We start from the raw sequence: 23,674 nt of genomic DNA on the forward strand, positions 1-23,674 counted from the left end.
AGGAAAGCATAGGCAAAATACTCTCTGACAAATCACAGCAGGATCCTCTATGACCTACCTCCCTGAGTAATGAAAATAAAAGCAAAAATAAACAAATGGGACCTAATTAAACTCAAGGCTTTTTCACAACAAAGGAAACTAAAAGCAAGATGCAAAGACAGCCTTCAGAATGAGAGAAAATAATAGAAAACGAAGCAACTGACAAAGAATTAATCTCAAAAATATACAAGCAGCTCATTCAGCTCAATACCAGAAAAATAAATGACCCAATCAAAAAATGGGCCAAAGAACTAAACAGACATTTCTCTAAAGAACACATACGGATGGCTAATAAATCACATGAAAAGATGCTCAACATCACTCATTATCAGAGAAATGCAAATCAAAACCACAATGAGGTACCATCTCATGCCAGTTAGAATGGCTGTCATCAAAAAGTCCACAAACAATAAATGCTGGAGAGGGTGTGGAGAAAAGGGAACCCTCTTACACTGTTGGTGGGAATGCAAACTAGTACAGCCACTACGGAGAACAGTGTGGAGATTCCTTAAAAAAAATGGAACTAGAGCTGTCATACGACCCAGCAATCCCAATGCTGGGCATACACACCGAGGAAACCAGAACTAGAAGAGACACGTGTACCCTAATGTTCATCGCAGCACTGTTTATAATAGCCAGGACATGGAAGCAACCTAGATGTCCATCAACAGACAAATGGATAAGAAAGTTGTGGTACATATACACAATGGAATATTACTCAGCTATTAAAAAGAATACATTTGAATCAGTTCTAATGAGGTGGTTGAAACTGGAGCCTATTACACAGAGTGAAGTAAGTCAGAAAGAAAAACACCAAAACAGTATATTAACGCATATATAGGGAATTTATAAAGATGGTAACAATGACCCTGTATGCAAGACAACAACAGAGACACAGATGTAAAGAACAGACTTTTGGACTCTGTGGGAGAAGGTGAGGATGGGATGATTTGCAAGAATAGCATTGAGACATGTATATTATCATATGTGAAATAGATTGCCAGTCCAGATTGGATGTATGAGACAGGGCACTCAGAGCTGGTGCACTGGGAAGACCCTGAGTGATGGGATGGGAAGGGAGGTGGGAGGGGGTTTCAGGATGGGGGACACATGTACAGCCATGGCTGATTCATGTCAATGTATGGCGCAAATCCTTACAATGTTGTAAAATAATTAGCCTCCAATTAAAATAAATAAATTAATTAGAAAAAAAGAAAATAAAATAAGCTTGTTATTTTAGGTTTGGTGCTAAGACTGCTTTCTCTAGTCAATCCTAATAAATAGCTTGAGATTCCACAAGGAACATTGCTATATCTTGCCAATATTGCCAAAATAGAAGATTTTATGTAAAATACATTTAATATGTTTACATATTTTGTCTGTGCTGAGTATAGAAGATGTTATCAGTTTACTGGTTAATAGAAGTTAATACAGTTATTTAAAAATAAATAAATTTAAAAAATACAATTACTTCAAAGCATTACCATTTTAATGGGAATAAAACCTCAATCCAGAAAGATTTCTGTGGAAAAACTGGCACTGTAATCTTGAAGAGGAAAGAGTAGCTGAGCTTCTTTACTTTCTTGAAGTTTCTCTCATCTAATGCTATTAACAGTAACTTAGATATATTTGACAATAGAAAAATAAATCAAGTTAAATCTTAATGTCTTGCAAAAAAGTCAGTTTGTATTTTCACAAATTTAGTTCTCTTAAGCATAACATGTTTACAAGTTAACAAAATATATAATTGCATAGAAAATAAAACTAACAATATTAGTGAATATTAAGCTTAGGTATTACTGTATTCAGTATTTTCTATAAGTAGCATGTCTAGGTTTATCACCCTGGATTTGAATACTACTTCTGTGATTTTAAAAGACTGGATAAGAATATCTGTAGTTCTGTTTTTAGTTTTTTAAAGACTTTCCATACTGTTCTCCATAGTGGCTGTACAATTTACATTCTCATCAACAGTGCCAGAAGCTTCCCTTTTCTTCATGTCCTCTCACTGATCAGTTTTTCATGTGTTAGTTGGCCAATTTCATATCTTCTTTGGAGAAATGTTTATTTTTATCTTCTGCTCATTTTAATTTTTTTTTTATTTTTGATATTGAGTTGCAAGAACTTCTTGTATATTTTTGAGATTGATCCTTTGTCAATTGCTCTGTTTGCAAATGTTTTCTCCCATTCTGAGGATTTTCTTTTTGTCTTATTCATTACCATGTGTGTGTGTGCCCAGTCACTCAGTCGTGGCACTCTTTGTAACCCTATGGACTGTATGCCCCAGACTCCTCTGTTCATGGGATATTCTAGGTAAGAATATTAGACTGGGTTGCCATTTCTTCCTCCAGGGAACCATACTCCAGACCCAGAGATCTGACCTGAACCTGTGTCCCCTGTGTTTACTTCATTGCAGGTGGATTCTTTACCAATGACTAGGGGGAAGGAGGAGTACTACTAGGACTACAGGATTTAAATGGGATAGATACAGAAGCACTTATTTTAGCTCAGTTAATCCAACAAAATTAAAGACATATGCTTCAGAAGAGTACCAAAAAAAAAAAAAAGGCAGGGTGAGGAATTGGACAAAAGTGAGAAATTCTTCAATTTTGAGTGCAATGGGTATTACTACTAGAATTCATTTCAAGAATCAAGATTCCACTTCTGTTGCTTTCCTTAATGCACACTTGTTTAGATATCTGTAGATATTTTAGTTTTAATATAGTTTCTGTTTTTCTTTTCTTTCCTTTTATATGAAGTCCATTATAGAAAACTCAAACAGAAAATAAAACTGATACAATAAATAAGATAAAGCTACAGTTAATGTTTTTTAATATCATCCAAATTTTCTATATTAACATGAAATATCAATTTTGCATACCCATGCATACAAGAACATGCACACACTTACATATGCATAATGGGATAATACCAATCTGATTTACCTCCCCCTTTAACGCTTGCACTTCAATTCATTTAGAGAATACTACTTAGTCTTCATTGTTCAGTTGCTAAGTTGTGTCCAACTCTTAGTGACCCCATGAACTGCAGTGCACCAGGCTTCTCTGTCCTTCACTATCTCCCTGAGTTGGCTCAAACTCATGTCCATTAAGTTGATGATACCATCCAACCATCTCATTCTCTATCATCCCCTTATCTTCTTGTCCTCAGTCTTTTCCAGGATCAGGATCTTTTCCAATTAGTCAGCTGTTCATATCAAGTGGCCAAAATATTTCTCACAGAGAGAGTTGGTCTTTGCATTGTTGAATTAGTGTCATCTTTGGGGCAAGGACAGTCTGGAGCTTCCTATTCCTCCAGCTTGCTGGCTTCATGCTCTCTGTAAGCCCCGTTCTTAAAGTTTTCCTGTTAACATGTATAAATGCAAAGGATCTTTCTAAAAATAAATTATAGCCTTAAAACTCTCTAAATTGCTTAGTTCTGCTAGCTTTTTTAGTATATTTCTGAGGTCTTTCTATACATATGATGATGCAATTTGTGACTATAGATTTATTTCTTTTCTAATACCTGTATTTTTAATATTGATTTTTGTCATTTTGTACTGTTCAGATTTTCTGTACTATAATGAAAGAAGTATCAAAAAACTGCATTTAGATATCCTTACCCTTTCCCCAAGCCTAAGCATAAGTATTCAGTCTTTATCCATTTTACTCTTTCAAGATCATGGCCATCATTTGTAGAGACCTTGGTTAGGGGGATGAAAACCACAAAATTCCCTTATCAATCATTGGGAGTGATGGTATGTGGGGTCATATCCTTATTTGGAGACAGAACATATTCTAATAGTCTCTGATTTAATAAATACACCGATTTTGGTGTTCAGTACCATATACTTTCAGAGTTATTTCCTTTGAACTAATGGTTTAACTGAAATTTTGTAAAGCACTTGGAATCTTCACATAAGTAAGATGTCAATGATCCCAAATCATTCTCCAAAAATTGTTAATCTCTGTAGAGTCAAAACAGCAGAATTAAATGAAGATGTGATAAGAATCTTCACAGTTTCAAAATTTAAGACCTTTTATTAACTGCTTAAATTCCCTATGGGCTGAAGTATTGTTTGGAATTAACTATATGGGAATATTAGGTCTTACTGCTCAAGGTCACTGCCTACCATAAATACCCCTTATTATAGAAGACCACATGATTCTGAATATTATTCCAGTCAAGTGACCAACATTTAATGAAGTGGAAATACCAAAAATTTCTACATGTAATTCAAAATAAGAAAGAAATCCAAAGATTTAAGGAGAGAAGAATGTTCAGCTAGGTAGCTCAGTCATGTCTGACTCTTTGCAACCCCATGGACTGCAGCATGCCAGGCTTCCCTGTCCATCACCAACTCCCAAATCTTGCTCAAACTTGTCCATTAAATCAGTGATGCCATTTAACCATCTCACTCTCTGTCATCCCCTTCTCCTCCTACCTTCAATCTTTCCTAGCATCAGGCAGGGCCTTTTCCAATGAGACAGTTCTTTGCCTCAGGTGGCCAAAGTATTGCAGTTTCAGCTTCAGCATCAGTCCTTCCAATGCACATTCAGGACTGATTTCCTTTAGGATTGACTAATTGGACCTCCTTGCAGTCCAAGGGACTCTCAAGAATCTTCTCCAACACCAAGTTCAAGAGCATCAATGACAGGAATGTTAGATTTTATTTAATCAAAGACCCATTGAATCAGTCGATCTAACTATGCCTCATAAGAGGACATGAAGCACAATATATTTACTAAGTCTTCAAAAAATATTTTGAAGTGCAAATGTAGCAGTTTTTGTTTGCATGATGGCTGAATGTTTATGTTTTGCTTGCATGATGGAGAAAATGACTACAGGTTGTTCATGGACTCACTGGGATCACTATGAGATGAACCCAAGCTAAAATTCCATTTATTATTCAATACCCTTAACTTTCTACTCTAACTGAAGGACCAAATAGGTGTTCTGAGTTTCCCAAGAATAATATTAACAGAGAGAAAATGTTCAGTAATTCTCAAAAGATCTGGAAATTTTATTTTCCCCTTGAGCCCATTTACCTTGCAAACAACTTCTGGTCACCTTGAAGCATGCTAGGAAGAAGATTTACAGTAATCGTGTGTGTAGTACTGCAGAGCCTTTTCTTATTACTATCAGTGTCTTTATTTGAGAGTACCTAGGCCTGTGAACTGAATCATTCTGGGAACTTAATGAAAAATCATGAAGGCATCTCTTTCCCGATCAGATTAGGAAGCTATTGTCAGGTCTAGTTTTTTGTTGTTGCTGTTGTTATTGTCACAGAAGGTTTTTTCTCCAGTTACATTGTTGATAATAGATCTTAAGATTTTCCCATATATTTAATTTCCTATGAGCACAAAGATCCACTAACAACCATCTTTTACTGCTTGGGTCAAAGCAGTCTGACCCAAAGGACCTGCTACCTTTATGAAAACTGTTAAAGTCCTGGTCCTTAAATGAAACTGTAAGCTCACATCTTCCATGGAGAAATGGAGAAGACTACTTCAGTGGAATAATCTCCAGTTTCACACATAGCTGACAAAGCTTTATAAATAATTTCTCATCTACACTCTTTTGTGGTGCTTAGTAGAGATTGAGTTCATGGGTCGAAAGTTTAAATCAAACCAACTTCTTTATTCCCATAAGGTTTTGAGTTTCTTCCTCAATGATAGACTTTGATTCCTGGCATTTCAACTTATTTTACTGTTGGCCACTGTTAAATCTAGGTTGTACTCTCCCAACTGAGCAAGGAAATAGAATTGTCTCTAGCTAGTGGATGATAACATATGCAATATATTTGATACATATATCATGTTCACAAACTTGTCCTGATGAAAAATTGTTTCTTCAGCTCTACTATAGCATGTTTGAAAACCATTTGGCATTATATTTCTTTGAATACTTGGTAAAATTAATCAAAATAGTAAGACTTTTAGTCTATAAGCATTACTTTCTTTGGTTAAACATTGTATATAATTAGTGAGTCGTTTTGCTTGTTTTTATGTCTGATGATAGTAGAGGTGATGTAAGAGGAAATAAGCATGCTTTTTGAAATGTTTAAATTATTTCTAAAAAGAAAGGGAAATCTTCATCATATAGTGGAAGACGGACTACTATCCAAACAAAGAGACTCATAATTTTGGATTCAAGTACTTAAAAACATCTTAACTTTTACATGGGATATTTGAAATGACTGCAAATTCATTGTAATAATTGAACAACCCAAAGGGTTTAACTTTGTCTGTATGTGGTTCCTTACTTTTAAGATAAATAGCAAAAGAAGTTGTTTTAAGGAAGATATGAATGAATATTGGTCTTCTAATCATACATAGATCTAAGCTTTATTAGTGTAATTTTACTTAGTTAGGTTTTACTACATAGATTGGTATAATTAATTCCCTCTTGTATCCTGTATTCTTCATTCTCATTGCCTTGTTGTTGATAGGCACTTTATTCTAGGCCATTAGAAGAAATTTTGTAACTGATTCTTTTCTCTTTACAAGTCACAGCAAACATGGTCAAATGAATAAATATAACAGGTAAATCCACTTCAACATTTCTGTATTCCTAAATCTTTATATTTATCCTTTCTAATTTTTATAATAATATTATTTTCTTATTGGAACAAGTCATCACTGTCTACAAACGATATCACATGAGACAGCTAATCATGGATTTTTACTCTTGAGGTTTCATTGTCTGAATTCATTTCTTAAATCAAACACTTTTAAAGTCAGAATTAGATTGGAGAAAACAGAAACAGTGGTAGTGTTTTAAATCAAAACATGCTACAATGCAGAACATCAATTTTTACACAGTGTTTAGAATAGCTGAAAAAATATTCTGTAATGACTTTTCGGAACTCCATGAATGACTTTCAGAGTAACATTGCCAATCTGGGCTTATCAAAGATGACATTATCCCTGTATAATTACAAAGATGAGAAATAAGGAATCTTTATATATGATCCAGACATCAGGAATCTGATACGATCACAAGTGGCTGAACCACTGTTTTGACCCAGGGAGGATGTTTGCACCTTACTTTTGACACCCAGAAAAACTCAGGGCTTCCTCAATTATGTTAGAGAAGAGAAACATTGGAAGCAAAGAGCAAAGTCTTCTTTTAAAATCATATACAAGTCCTAGTTGTAAAATTGTCTGGAAAAACTGCGTTTTAGCTGACTTGCCTCTTCAGTGCAGGTGGACACTGTAGGAGGGTGGAACAGATGCTGAGCCATTCAACCATATTTCATTTTAGATATTTCTAGGTGGGCATATGACATAATTTGTTACTTCAACTCAGTGAGCTCTTTAGATATGATCATATAAATTATTTAGCAATTCAAAAAAATTTCTGCTGCTTTTACTTCTTTCCTACCCTTGTCTTTTCACTCACTCATTAAATCCCTTAATTCTGTTTCAAAAGGACTGTAATTAATTTACCTCTTCTAGTGCCTAGTAAATGACTATTGAAACCAAAATAAATCCTGAAACTCTTGGAAGGATGCTATTGAAGAAGGACATTTTAGAAATTTCATGATATAAAAGAAATGCCATTAAATTAGCAGCTGATAAAACCACATTCAGTATAGCATTCACATCACAGTAAGTTCTTCCAACATAAAAGCTCAGTTCAGTTTCTGTGTTTCGTAAGAAACAGAAAGTAAGGAAGGTATTGAAGTAGCTAGGAGGAATTAATTTGTAACTTTTGGGAAAATTGCCTCATACTCCCACATATTGTAACTTTTTGCCCCAGATAATATATAGAAATTTTTCTCTTTTTATAATGAAGATAAACTATCAGAAACTTTCATTGCTAGCTAGCCCTATATATGAGAGGAAAAACATGCCAATATTTGCATGATATTTCCAGCTTCATGAATGAATATAAAGCTTTCTCTGGAGACATATACAGTAATGTTTATCTCTATAATTTGTTGGTGGCCCAAGCTGAAAACAATGCCCATGAACCATAGAGTTAATGCAGAACTACACTATGGAATATTCATAAAATGGATTGTTATGCAGCAATGAAAATGAACTAACTGATGCCATATGGAATGACATGGATGAATCTCAGAAATATAATATTTAGTCAAAGAATGCATATACATATTAATGCATATTACATGATAAGGGTTATATTAATTTCAAAGAACAAACCTAAATGATGGTGTTTACATGTTTAGTGATACGTTTTTCAGAGGATGTGAGAAACATTTGCCTGCTGGATACTGAAGGCCCCTTCTCCCAGATTCACTTATAGAGTTTGGCTCTCAGCTCTATAACACATTCTCTTTTAAACCTCCTCCTTCTTCTTTTTCTATTTTTTTTGAAACAGCTTTTTTATTTTTAAGTTTTAATTGGAGGATAATTGCTTTACAATGTGTTGTTTCTTGCTGTACAACAAAATGAATCAGCTCCAAGTATACATATATCCCCTCCATCTTAAACCTCCCGCCCACCTCCCTCCCTCCCACCCCTGAAGGCCATCACAGAGCACCGGATTGAACTCCGTGTGCTATATAGCTGCTTCCCACCAGCTATTTATTTTACACATGGTAGTATATACATGTCAATGCTCCTCTCTCAGTTCGTCCCACCCTCGCCTTCCCCCGCTGTATCCCAGGTCTGTTCTCTGTCTGCATCTCTATACCTGTCCTCCAAGTAAGCTCATAAATATTTTTCCAGATTTCATATATGTGTCAATATATGACATTTGTTCTCTTTCTTAACATGCGTAGTAGATACACAGATATTCAGCTTGTGGTAAATCCTCAAGCTGTACAATTTAATTTGTGGACTTTTTAAAAATATGGCTGTCTTATGATATAGACATAGTCATAAGATTTTTAAAAAATTGATATGAAATATTTTTTAAAAAGAAGATTTTTAAACAGTCTGAATCCAAATCTTTACTCACTATGATAGCCAGGGCTTCCATAGTTAGCATGAGGAATCCATCACTGTCATTTCACTTATGAAAAGCCTCTGTCTACTCAGTTACAATTGTATGTGTGTATGTATCCATGTAACAAGAATTAGAAAGCTTTTCATGATCATCAACAGTACTGGGACAGTTAATTAAGAAGAAAATAGGTATTATCAAGCCAAAAATTCAGAAAGAGAGTATATTTTTGGAAAAAAATAATCAGGTTTGAGTTACTATCCTTCAGAAAAATAAGACATTTGGTTTATTTGAAAAAAAGAAACAGGAGTCAGGGACAGAGCCAGAAGAAGGGAGAGAGAAAGGAGACCTGTCTTTGAAACATTAAGCTCTTTAAGTAATCACCATGTATTTAGGCTAGCTGTTGATAAATAAACAGGAACAAATAGTTACCATATTAGTCACGTGAAAAGTTGATGAGCTCTCCCATAAAATACTCCTACACAACAGTTATAACGTATGAAAGAAAATTTAAGATCAACAATTGATCCAGGGTTTCCAATATTCATATTCATTTATTAAGATTTTGTCCAAAGGAAGATACAAGATAAAATACATGTGCAGAAATGCAAAAGCATAATTGAAAAAAATATGCCAAAACTTATGGAAAAAATAATCATGGAAAGAGATCAAAGTGTCTTTCAAAGGTAGTATCATAAATGTGAGAAAACGCATTAATATATACAAAAGAAACAGTGACTGTAAAGATAAAGAGGAAGGAGTAAGTGCTTTATAACTTGAAAAGAAGGAATATATATATTTAAAAAATAATTATGTTATGGCTCTTTTCAGACTGTTTTTCAGAAATATAGAGTACTGAAAATAGTGTAACACTTATCTCAAATTTAAGAATAAATATTTTAACTTAGCATCCCATTCTTGGCCAAACTTTCGATCAAGAAGTAAGCAAGATCTTGCCAGCTAAGGATTCAAAACATCACATAGTCTTTCTGAAAAGAAAGCTTATATATATATATAAAAGGAGAAGACATGGGTGTAAGAAACATGAGAAGCCAAGCAAGCACAAAAGCATATAATTAGTCTTAAATCCTACAGACAGAGGAGCCTGGTGGGCTACAGTCCATGGGGGTCACAGAGAGTCAGACATGACTAAATGACTTAGTATGAGCAATAATTGCAGATATTTCAACAGTGAAACTTAGTAATGTTAGCAAGAATTCTAAAAATAGAATAATCAAAATGTTTGAATGAATAAACTTTCCCAGCTGAAATATAGAAACAGAAAAAAAAAAAAAAATGGCCAAGAAGATTTCAATAGAAAGCAGTGAAGAAGATATTTTAGGCAAATATAACATCAACAAAAGCAAGATCTATAATATTAATATGTAAAATAAAATTGCACATAATTGTATTAAGCAATCTGACAAAGTTAACAAAAAACTCTAGGTACCTTAAATTGATAACCTTAAACCATAATGATGAAACATTTGATATAAAAGGACAATGGCTAATCTAAATGGGCATATTTAATAAACTCCTTTCTGAATTGGTAAGTAAATCAGATATGACTCGTTTTCTGCCTCCCAGTGAACTTCATAATTTGTTTCTTGGTTTTCTCCTATATTACAGAGCTATTTCCATCTGGACTGCAGCCTGAAGCTTCCTCCATTGTGTCTTTTGTTAACTTTTTATCATCTGCCTGTTCTTTCCTAAGAAATGCACTGAAACCTCTTGCCCATTATTGCTCAATTTCACTACTTCCTGTTTCTATGAGTTGCTTCCTTTTGTATTCCTTTACAGAAAATTAAATGTGGCCATCAAATGATTCGAAGCATTAGTTTAGTTCTCCATCTTGAATGAAAAACTACTAAGAGTGTTCAATTTGTATCTTGCATTAAGAAACCAGCTGTGGGAGTCTTTCTAATAGGAATGTAAGGCCAGCAAGCTTACTAAAATAATTTATTTTTTGTTTGGGTATATGTGTTTTGAATAGCAAGTAAGATCATGACTAGTTAGTAAATAAAAAAATATAAAGTGTTTTGCATTTTATTTCATCTACTGGTTTTAATTTAAATTTAAATCTTAAATATGATTTGAGACACATATAAAAACTAATGATCTGACTTTAAATTATCCTTTCTACCAGATATTACCAAGAGTGATGATAAAAAAATAAAAATGTACTTTTTTCCAAGAAAGGCAAACATTTGCCTGGAAAAGCTTATGGTAATTGACCAAATGATCAAAAATATTTTAGTTTTAATTCTATAACCGTGCATCACTTTGAGCTTACTTATTAAGGAAAGCTTCGTAAGAATATTTTATTATTCAGTAAAAGGAAAAGAGAATAGTTTCACTTAAGTAAATGTCTCAACTCCTTCCCCATGTAGCATTTAATTTAAACATTGTTGGAAAGGAGAGTCAGAAAAAGAGAAAACATAAAAACAACTAGCTGGACAATCTTGCAAAGAATGCAAAATGAATCACTCTCACTAAAAGTCTCCAGATAATTCATCGCTATCCCATTCTATGAGCCCATGATAAGAAAAACTTGAGTGTTTACTAGAAGACAAACAATGCAATTGTCAAAGCTGAGATTCTAGGGCAGAGCTGCTTTGTATTCTCCTAAGCTAGGGACAGCAAATGATTTAATTAGTTAATTCTCCTGTACATGAAAATTGTCTCTAGTTTAATGACGTCTTATGAAATTTACTTATTTATGGACATATAATATTAAATTATCCTTTCTTAATGTTATAATATCATATTTATTTGAGAGAATTATCTCAATAAGCCCTTTTGTGTTTGTCCATGATAGAACAAAAGCAGCCATATAATTCCTTGCTAAAGAAAAAGCACTGTTTAGCTGTCTTAAGTGACTTTTGGCTGTTTCTAATAAATAATGACAAATATGATGCAATAATGTGATTGGTCCTATTTATTGGGGGATGTCCCAGTGTTCTTGGAAGTAAGAAAACCAGGAAGTTTTTGAAAGGCTAGTACATGACTCCATCGGCACACAGACAGCACTTCCTTTTCCTGTCTAATCTATGTCATGCATACCTGTGTTTGTTTCTGGCCTAAAATATTTCATCATCTTCATAATATTTACAAGCATTGACAAACTACTTTTTCTGTATTTTTTGTCTTATTCCTTCTTCGTGACCTATATACAATATTACAATTACTCAGTTCTAGCCAAATTTCTCTGTGAAGCTTTTTTGTTCCTTGAAGGTATTTCTTTCAGTTATCAGACATTTAATTGCATTTATCTTCTACCACCCTTATTAGATGAAATTCATGCAGCTCCCTATTTTGTATTTTCACTGAATTATGGCTTCCCAGGCAAATCTTACCAAAAAATACTATGATTTTTACTTTAACTCTATCATGACACCTAGCACAGTTCTTTATACATACAAAGCCTATAAGATATTAAGACAAAACAGTGAAAAGTACATCAGTATCATTTAAAACTAGGTTTTCTCCTTAACCATGTCGCCCGAGTTTGACTTACTTTATAACTTCTGATACATTTACAGCTACAGACAAGAAGTTATGTTTATAAAAGTCACTGCTATATCTCTGCAAAAATATAATAGAAATATAGTATAGTTATATTTCTATAAAATATATCATACTATATATGTACTGTATTATATGCTATATATAATAGATAGTATCTTATATATAATGTAGTTGTAAATAATTCTGATAAATTCTTCCATTTATCCATTCAGCCATTTTTTTTTTCATTGCTCTATTTGGCTAATGTATATTGATTATATACTGTATATAAAGGTTTTTTACTAAATTATAGGCATAAAATATGACATATATTCACAAATCATATTGTCTCATGAAGAGATAAGCATGAACTTACAGAAGAGCTTGGTGAGAGCTACGATCAGAGATATATTAGATGTTTTAATAACTTAGAGTTTATATCATATATCTAAGGTGTGTGACCTCTTCAGGTAAGCCACTTAAGCTAAGATATAAAGTAAAATAAAAGCAACTATATAAAAATCAAAATAAACCAAGATCAGGAACCATCATGACAATAAAAATATTACTGTATATCCGCAGTATAGTATTATGTCAAGATGTTTTAGTGGAGAAGCATCCATGTAAGTCACAGTAAGGCTTTTGGATGCTATCCAAAACGAGGTTCAGCAGCATTGAACAGTCCAAATCAGAGACAATTTTATGGTTAAACTCATCTCATGACATTATAATTCTGCCTGGATTCAAATCTCAGTTCTGCCACTAGGATTCATGAATTTATGGCAGGTAACCGCTGACTGCTTCCATTTACTCATTTTAAAAAATAGCGAAGAATACCTAAATTACAGACTCATTTGGAGGCCAAAATAAGTTAATATTTGAAACTTAGAAAAGTGTTTAGTGCATAGTCAGTGTGAAGAGAATGTTTAAAGATAGGACAATTGGAAAATCACTGTGGTAACATAGCCTAGAAATGGTGGTAATTTGCACTTGAATTGGTTTGGTGATCTGCAGCTAAGCAAGCCAGTCAAGCTAGAATGGGGACCTAGAGACAGGAAAACCAACCGCCTGTCAGAAGAGATGGGAAATTTTACACCATATTTTTTAAAGTAGCGTCTTCGCATGCTTGTTACCAGTTGTGAATTAAAAAAAAAAAAAAATTATAAGAGAAAGCCTTCTGAAAATAATCCCCTGACAAAACAGAGAAAAGACAGTCAAAATATGCTGGATTTTTTCCCCTAAAACTAACGACATGCAGTTCTTGTCCACAAACTCTCCATGTGATAGATTTCTTTGAACCAAGGTTTCCTTAAGAAATTGCTTCTAAATACGGAGGCATGTACAAATAGAAATAAAATATTATGCATCAATTATTCCTTTGAACTTCTTTATTGGTAATATTTTTTGTCTTTAATTACTTTACTTGGAAATTAGCTACTTTTGTTAAGATGTTAATTTTGCAATTAAGAAATTGACTAATTAACAATATTTTTCAATGTCGGTGAGAATGTAGGTTTCTCTTCTCAACGTTGACAGTAAACTAATCAGGAGAAGTTTTTAAAGCAGGTACTAGTCCAGGAAAAGTCATGTTATTCACTCTTCCTATAATTTTAAGAAATTAGTAATATTTACTCCTCTGCATTTTGACACTTTATTCATGATTCATTGTATGTGAAAATATTTATTTATAGAGAAGATGAATTGTGGCTCTTACAGAGAATTTCATTTGCATACTAACTTCTTTAACGTGATTTCAGCTCTAGGTGATTTTATTAGCAGTTCACTAAAGAAACTAAATGCAAGCAGAAATTCAGGATGTAAAACAGAGACTTTTTCCCCTGAAAAAGAGCATTAACACTTACATAAAATAAATGTATCCTTGTTTAAATCTTAGACATTAGTTTTGTTAAACTCATCAGTATCATCATTATTATTATTACAAAAATATCAGTGAAAAATTATAAAATCTTTCTTAAAAGATTACACTGGTGTATTCTTCACATGCATCAGCTTAACTGTTAGTAACCTCATCTCTTCAAAATGTTTAAACTTTAACATATTTAACTATATATTCATTAAAATTGTATATAAATGTACAGTGCTTATAATACAGACTTTTGTTTCCTAAATAATTGTTTTTTCCAATTTTGGTAATTGTCTGTTTTAATTTATAGCTTCCTTGACCTATGACAATGCATTTCTGTACTTTGTATATTAAAGTTCATGTATAAGATTTGAGAGCTCTCTTCAAGTGGTTTACAGTACATAAAATATCCATATTTAATGATAAGTTTAAAAGTATAAGCAATTTAAAATAATATATCTTACTAAATTATTAGTTTTAAAGTATAAAACTAAAATCATGTGAAGTGATTCGAGAGAAAATATACATTAATGATATAGGCTCTTAGACAAAGCTTTATCAGTTGTTAAAAAATAGTATTACATATCTTATCTATTAATTTTCCTTCTAGTTTTTCTTCCTACATCTTTGCCAATCCATTTCCAGTTGAGTATCATGAGCATCAATCTGGACATAAACATAAAAACTGCTAAAATGTCTTATGATTTAAATGTACATTCACATACTTATTGATATTTCTCTAAGCTATTATTACTGCATGTGATACAATCATCTTCCCATCTTTCACTGGAGCAGAATGCACTTATTGTGGGTGACTCAATATCACAACTATATGATTTCAAGTCAATGGAGGCAACAGGCTATATGTTGACTTTTCCTCTTTTTGTTGTTCAGTTGCTAAGTTGTGCCCAAGTGTTTGCAACCCCACGGACTGCAGCAAACCAGTCTTCCCTGTCCTTCACCATCCCACAGAGTTTGCTCAAGCTCATGTCCTTTGAGTTGGTGATGCCAGCCAACCATCTCATCCTCTGCCGCCCACTTTTCCTCCTGCCCTCAACCTTTTTCAGCATCAGGATCTTTTCCAGTAAATCAGCTCTTCACATCAGGTAGCCAAAGCACTGGAGCTTTATATTCAGCATCAGTTCTCCCAATGAATATCCAGGGTTGATTTCCTTTAGGACTGACTGGTTGAATCTTGACTTGGTTTGTCCAAGAGTCTCTAAAGTGTCTTCCCAGCACCACATTTCAAAGGCATCAGTTCTTCAGCACTAAACCTTCTTTATGGTCAAACTATCACATTCACAACTAGAAAAATCATAGCTTTAACTATTTGGAACTTTGTCAGCAAAGTGATGTCTCTGCTGTTTAATACACTGGCTGGGTGTGTCACAGCTTTTCTTCCTAGGAGCTAGCATCTCTTAATTTCATGACTGCAGTCACCAACTGCAGTGATTTTGGATCATAAGAAAATAAAAATCTGTCACTGTTTCCATTGTTTCCCCCACCTATTTGCCATGAAGTGATAGGACCCAATGCCATGATCTTCATTTTTTGAGTGCTGAGTTTTAAGTCAGTTTTTCACTCTCCTCTTTCACCTTCATCAAGAGACTCTTTATTTCCTCCTTGCTTTCTGCCATTAGGATGGTATCATCTGCATATCTGAAGTTGTTGTTTTTTCTCCCATCAGTCTTGATTCCACCTTGAGCTTTATTCAGACTGGCATTTTGAATGACGTACCCTGCATATAAGTGACAATTGTATGACAATATACAGCCTTGATGTCCTCCTTTCCCAAACTGGAACCAGTTCATTGATCCATGTCCAGTACTAACTGTTGCTTCTTGTTCGGCATACAAATTTCTCAGGAGACAGGTACGGTGGTCGGGTATTCCCATCCCTTTAAGAAATTTCCACTGTTTGCTGTGATCCATGCAGTCAAAGGCATCAGGTTAGTCAATGAAGAAAAAGTAGATGTTTTTCTATAATGCTCTTACTTTTTCTATGATCCAGCAGATGTTGGCAATTTGATCTCTGGTTCCTCTGCCTTTTCTAAATCCAGCTTGTATATCTGGAAGTTGATTCAGGTACTGTTGAAGTTTAGCCTAGCTCTTAGTCATACTACTTAATGAAGAAATGAGATGATAGTTGCTATAATAACAGACATTGATAAGACTGGGATGAGGTTATTTTTATAAACCTCATAATAGATTTCTCATTAAATATTTTAGTGTTAATAGTCAATTTTGCATCATGTTAGACTTGGAGTTAATTATGTTGATGCTATTAAAGACTGCTTTGGTTATATTTTCTTTCTTTAGCTATCTAAGTGTTTGAGACAAGAAAATAAAATATTTGAGAAATAATTTATTACTCAGATACTCTAGAACACTGCCAAATGTCAGTATTCAGTATTTAAGGATATTATGCAAAGTTGGATTGTGAGGCAGGAAGGAGTGAGAGAAGAAAGGAACAGGAAATTCACTGAGTTAAAGTAAAAAGGAATTTGGAGAATACCTGTGTGTGGGTTCAATCACTTTGAGAGATGTAAGAAAAATTTATGCCAAATGCAACAAACATTAATCTCCTCAGGAACAACAGCTCAATCTGCTGGAGACAGCCAGCCTGAACTTGTCTTATAAAACTTATAATATCTTGAGTAATTTATATGAATCTTCTGTACATTATCAGGTCAGTTCAGTTGCTCAGTCATGTCCGACTCTTTGCAACCCCATGGACTGCAGCAGGCCAGGCCTTCCTGGCCATCACTAACCCCCAGAGTTTACTTGAACTCATGTACATTGAGTCGGTGATATCATCCAACAATCTCATCCTCTGTCTTCCACTTCTCCTCTTGCCTTCAATCTTTCCCAGTATCAGAGTCTTTTTCAATGAGTCAGCTCTTTGCATCAGGTGGCTAAAGTATTGGAATTTCAGCATTAGCATCAGTCCTTCCAATGAATATTCAGGACTGATTTCTTTTATGAAGGACTGGTTGTATCTCCTTGCAGTCCAAGGGACTCTCAAGAGTCTTCTCCAACAGTACAGTTCAAAAGCATCAATCTTCAGCGTTCAGCTTTCTTTCTAGTTCAACTCTCACATCCGTAAATGACTACTGGAAAAACCATAGCCTCAATTAGATGGACCTTTGTTGGCAAAGTAATGTCTCTGCTCTTTAATAAGCTGTCTAGGTTGGTCATAACTTTTCTTTCAAAGAACAAGCATCTTTTAATTTCATGACTTCAGTCACCTTCTGCAGTGATTTGGGAGCCCCCCAAAATAAAGTCTGTCACTGTTTCCACTGTTTCCCCATCTATTTGACATGAAGTGATGGGACCAGATACCATGATATTAGTTTTCTGAATATTGAGTTTTTGTTTGTTTAAGCTATACCATATTGTATTGGTTTTGCCACACATTAACATGAATCTGCCATGGGTGTATATGTGTTCCCCATCCTGAACCCCTCTCCCACCTCCCTCCCCATCCCATCCCTCTGGGTCATCCCAGTGCACCAGCTTCGAGCACCCTGTGTCATGCATCGAACCTAAGCCAACTTTTTCAGTTTCCTCTTTCACTTTCATCAAGAAGCTCTTTAGTTCTTCACTTTCTGCCACAAAGGTGGTGTCATCTGCGTATCTGAGGTTATTGATATTTCTCCAAGCAATCTTGATTCCAGCTTGTGCTTCTTCCAGCCCAGCATTTCTCATGATGTATTCTGCATATAAGTTAAATAAGCAGGGTGACAATAAACAGCCTTGACGTATTCCTTTTCCTATTTGGAACCAGTCTGTCAGTCTGTTGTTCCATGTCCAGTTCCAATTGTTGCTTCTTGACCTGCATGCAGATTTCTCAGGAGGCAGGTCAGGTGGTCTGGTATTCCCATCTCTTTAAGAATTTTCCACAGTTTATTGTGATCCACACAGTCAAAGGCTTTGGCATAGTCAATAAAGCAGAAATAGATATTTTTCTGTAACTCTCTTGCTTTTTCAATGATCAAGAGTATGTTGGCAATTTGATCTCTGGTTCCTTTGCCTTTCGAAATCCAGCTTGAACACCTGGAACTTTATGATTCATGTACTGCTGAAGCCTGGCTTGCAGAATTTTGAGAATTATTTTGTTAGAGTGTGAGATGAGTGCAATTGTGCAGTAGTTAGAGCATTTTTGGGGGATTGCCTTTCTTTAGGGTTGGAATGAAAACTGACCTTTTCCAGTCCTGTGGGCACTGCTGAGGTTTCTAAATTTGCTGGCATATTGAGTGCAGCATTTTCATAGCATCATCTTTTAGGATTTGAAATAGCTCAAGTGGAATTCCATCACCTCCACTAGCTTTGTTCGTAGTGATGCTTCCTAAGGCCCACCTGACTTCACATTCCAGGATGTCTGGCTCTAGGTGAGTGATTACACCAGCATGATTATCTGAGTCTTGAAGTTCTTTTTTGTACAGTTCTTCTGTGTATTCTTGCCATCTCTTCTTAATATCTTCTGCTCCTGTTAGGTCTATACCATTTCTGTCCTTTATTGAGCCCATCTTTGCATGAAATGTTCTCTTGGTACCTCTAATTTTCTTGAAGAGATCTCTGGTCTTTCCCATTCTATTGTTTTCCTCTACATCTTTCTATTGATCACTGAGGAAGGCTTTCTTATCTCTCCTTGCTATTCTTTGGAACTCTGCATTCAAACGGGTATATCTTTCCATTTCACCTTTGCCTTTCACGTCTCTTCTTTTCACAACTATTTGTAAGGCCTCCTCAGACAGCCATTTTTGCATTTATTTTTCTTGGGGATGGTCTTAATCATTGCTTCCTTTACAATGTCACGAACCTCCATCCATAGTTCTGTGCCTTATACCTGATATCAATACTATACAGGAAAATATGTACTAGGTTATAAAGTTATGTAAGAAAAATGTTAGGGCATATGAAGCACTTAGATATGAGTTGCATTGACTACTGCTATCATTATCAATATTATGTGAACTCCTGTAAGTCTGGTTTAACAGCAAGAACTCCAGGGTCTATTAAACAATAGGACTATTCTTATCCATGTTATCTAAAATCAGGCAAACACACCACACAAGACTTTATTTACATTGGAAGTAAATCAGTACTGGGGTATGGTGTGTAAGGGAAGGCAACATTGGAAGTGAATCAGTATGCTGGTATGGTATGTAAGAGAAGGCAATATGGGGCTAGAAATGTAATACTAGATGTATCAGTTGATATTACTTCTGATGGTTTTTATGCATCTAATCCAAATATAATAAATGTCTCTGTTATTTTATGGTACTATTTATACCTTCTGCCTCATATTTGGTTTTCATTTACCTGGACTGTTCTAATACCCTTCTGAATGAAACTAGCTCCTTCTATTCTTCTCCACCCAACCCTATTAATTGCACTTACTATGCTAGTGAGATTAATAACTAACATTTGTACACAGCCTAATAGTAAATAAAATGCTTATACACTAATTATCTCACTAAATTTAATTTTCCCACTTATTTAGATAACTTTATTTTTCTTAATGCAGCTCCAATAGAATCAACACCAAACTTTCCCAATATTCTTATGCTATACCAAGATTTATTAGTGTTAAATGTTTTAAAAATCATTTTATAGTAACTAGGAAACAGGGACAGATTTTATTTTCTTGGGCTCCAAAATCATTGTGGGCTGTGACTGCAGCCATTATATTAAAAGGCATTTGCTCCTTGGAAGGGGAGCTATGACCAACCTAGAGAGCACAGTAAAAAGCAAAAACATCACTTTGCCAACAAAGGTCCATGTAGTCAAAACTATGGTTTTTCCCAGTAGACAGGTACTGATGTGAAAGTTGGACCAGAAAGAAGGCTGAGGGCCAAAGTATTGATGCTCTTGAACTGTGGTGTTGGAGAAGACACCTGAGAGTCCCTTGGCTGCAAAGAGATCAAATCAGTCAATCCTAAAGCAGATCAACACTGAACAGTCAAGGACCGATGCTGAAACTGAAGCTCCAGTTCTTTGGCAAGCTTATCTAAAGGGTCAATTCCCTGGAAAAGACCCTGATGCTGGGAAAGATTGAGGGCAGGAGTTGAAGAGAGCAGCAGAGGATGGCATAACTGACTTGATGGACATGAGTTTCAGCAAACTCCGGGAGATAGTGAAGGATAGGGAAGGCTGGAGTGCTGCAGTCCGCAGGGTCGCAGAGTTACAAACCACTTGGCTGAACAACAACAGAGCTTTCACTAATAATTAAAGAAATTAAAAATACAACTTAAAAAATACCCATGAAAATATCATCAAGCAGTTAGTTCTCAATTTTTATTTCTCATCTACACGTTTCATACATTCTGAAATTCTGTTTTTGCAAAGTATCCAGCAACTATTTGTGTGAAAGGTTAGACAATTGAAGCAAAGCCACTTAATGAATAGCCTAATATCTACTGCTTATTTTTAAAAGTTGACATCACAGACCTCGTTCAAATGATTTCCTGGTTTTTTATTTCCAAAATTATTTTTGTCTTTCACAAAATTCACTTTCAAACTAAGTACCAGAAGGTTTTCATTATTAAAGTTTAATAACATCTTTAAATAACCTATGAGAAGGAAATGGCAACCCACTCCAGTATTCTTTCCTGGAGAATCCCATGGACGGGAAGTCTGGCAGGCTATAGTCCATGAGGTCTCAAGAGTCGAACACGACTTAGCAACTAAACCACCACCACCAAATAATTTAACAGGTGCTCCTCCATGACCCATCTACTTTACAATGTTCCTGGCTATCCACTACATAATACACTTTCAATATGAAAGAGGTAGCCAACGAATATATATGTTCCTGTATGCGTGTTTTTGTGTGTGTTAACCTTGGTGTAGAGTTAGTGTGTTTTAAATGGTTCACTTATTTATATATAAAACAATAACTTTTTCTTTGTGGTTAATTTTAGTTTTTCTTATGCAAATATTTACTTCTCTCCAAAATCAAATTTCTATGACAAAGTGTATTCTTCTCTAGAATTAATTTAAAGCATATAGTAGGACATTTTATCTATCATTTATCTATTTATCTATCTAATCTTGTAAATGTACAATGCTATTCATTTCAGCATCATTCATAAAATATTGTACAATAGCCCTAAGAAGTGTCCATTATGGAGCACATCTAGGTATGGGAATATCAGCTGTGCAGGAGGTCCAGGAAACCACCTGATCCTTTTAGCCTTTTTCTCAAATGGAATAAAATGTTTAATCTATGATGGTAAAGGCAACACTCAGGGCTTTCATCTTGATCTCTATCTTCCCCTTTTTAAAGATACTAAATTTTACTACAGGTAAAAATGTAAAATAGGAAAAAATGAGCAAAGTGCAAACATGCTTAACTAATTCATGTCCATCAGAACAAATGGGTTAAGAGTGCACCAAAGAAGCTGCTGAAAGGCAAACACTTACTGAACCCAAAGAAGAGAACAAAGAGGGCAAAACAGGGCTAACCTAAGTGCAGGAGGCTGAATAGGAGAACCTAAAAATTCACACTCACTAACACTCAGGGAGAGTACCTTGCCTAAAGCTTACCCTTAATCAGATAGCAAAGCCCATATTCTACCATCAAGTTACTGCTGCTAAGTCGCTTCAGTCGTGTCCGACTCTGTGCAACCCCACAGACAGCAGCCCACCAGGCTCCCCCCGGTGGAGGATTCTCCAGGCAAGAACACTGGAGTGGGTTGCTATTTCCTTCTCCAGGGAGAGTGGACTGTTACATGTAAATCAATGAAGCTAGAATTCATATCATATCACCATGCACAAAAATAAGCTCAAAATGGCTTAAAGACGTAAGCTTAAGACATGACACCCGAAGACTCCTAGATGAGAACACAGACAAGACATTCTCTGACATAGATCATACCAAATATATTCTTAGTCTCCCAAGGCAATAGAAAAAAAAAAATACACAAATGAGACCTAATCAAAGCTTTTTCACAGCAAAATAAAGAAAGAAAAGAAAGTTTAGTTGCTCAGTCATGTCCAACTGACTCTTTGCAACCCCATGGAGGCTCCTCTGTCCATGGGATTCTCCAGACAAGAGTACTGGAGTGGGTTGCCATTTCCTTCTCCAGAGGATCTTCCTGGCCCAGGGATCGAACCTGGGTCTCCCACATTGTAGGCAGACGCTTTATTGTCTGAGCCACCAGGGAAGTCCTTTGCACAGCAAAAGAAACCATAAAAAAATAAAAATTAAAAAGACCACCTACAGAATGGGAGAAAATATTTGCACACATAAATGGGCTTAATTTCCAAAATATACAAACAGTTCATAAAACTGAACAATAAAAAAACAAACAACCCAGTTGAAAAATCTGCAGGAAACCTAAAGAGACTTCTCCAAAGAAGAAATATAGATGGGCAATAGGACATGAAAGGATGCTCACTGTCACTAATTATTAGAGAAATGCAAATCTGAAGTACAATGAGGTACTACCTCACACAGGCCAGAATGGCCATCATCAAAAAGTCTGCAAATAACAAATGCTGGAGAGGGAGTGAAGAAAAAGGAACCCTCCTACACTACTGGTGGGAATCTAAGTTGATGCAGCCACTATGGAAAACAGTATAGAGTTTCCTCAGAAAACTAGAGTTACCATATGATCCAGCAATCTCATGCCTGCACATATATTCAGACAAAACTATAACTGAAAAAGATAACTCCATCCTTATGCTCACAGGAATACTATTCCTAATAATGCAGACATGAAGACAACCTAAATGTCCCCTGACAGATGAATGGATAAAGAAATGTGGTAAATATACAATGGAGTACTAGGAAGTGGTTTAAAAAAAAAAAGAGCCACATAATGCCACTTACAGCAACATGGATACAAACAGAGGCTACCATACTAAGTGACATAATGAATGGATAAAGAAATGTGGTAAATATACAATGGAGTACTAGGAAGTGGTTTAAAAAAAAAAAGAGCCACATAATGCCACTTACAGCAACATGGATACAAACAGAGGCTACCATACTAAGTGACATAAGTCAGAAGTAGAATGACAAATACCACATGATGTCACTTATGTGTGACATCTAAAATACAACAGAAGAACCTAGCTATGAAACAGAAAGAGTTACAGACATAGAGAGCAGACTGGTGGCTGCCAAGGGGGAGAGGGGTGGGAAAGGGATGGTTTGGAAGTTTGGGATTACAGACAGGAACCAGTATATGCTGTGCTGTTGTTTAGACACTATGTCGTGTCTTTGCGACCCCATGGACTGTAGCCCCCCAGGTTCCTCTGTCCATGGAACTTCCCAGGCAAGAATACTAGAGTGGGCTGCCATTTCCTTCTCCAGGGGATGTTCCGGACCTAGGGATCG

This window comes from Cervus canadensis, chromosome 5 (assembly GCF_019320065.1).
Source record: "Cervus canadensis isolate Bull #8, Minnesota chromosome 5, ASM1932006v1, whole genome shotgun sequence".
In the NCBI taxonomy this organism is placed as follows: Eukaryota; Metazoa; Chordata; class Mammalia; order Artiodactyla; family Cervidae; genus Cervus; species Cervus canadensis.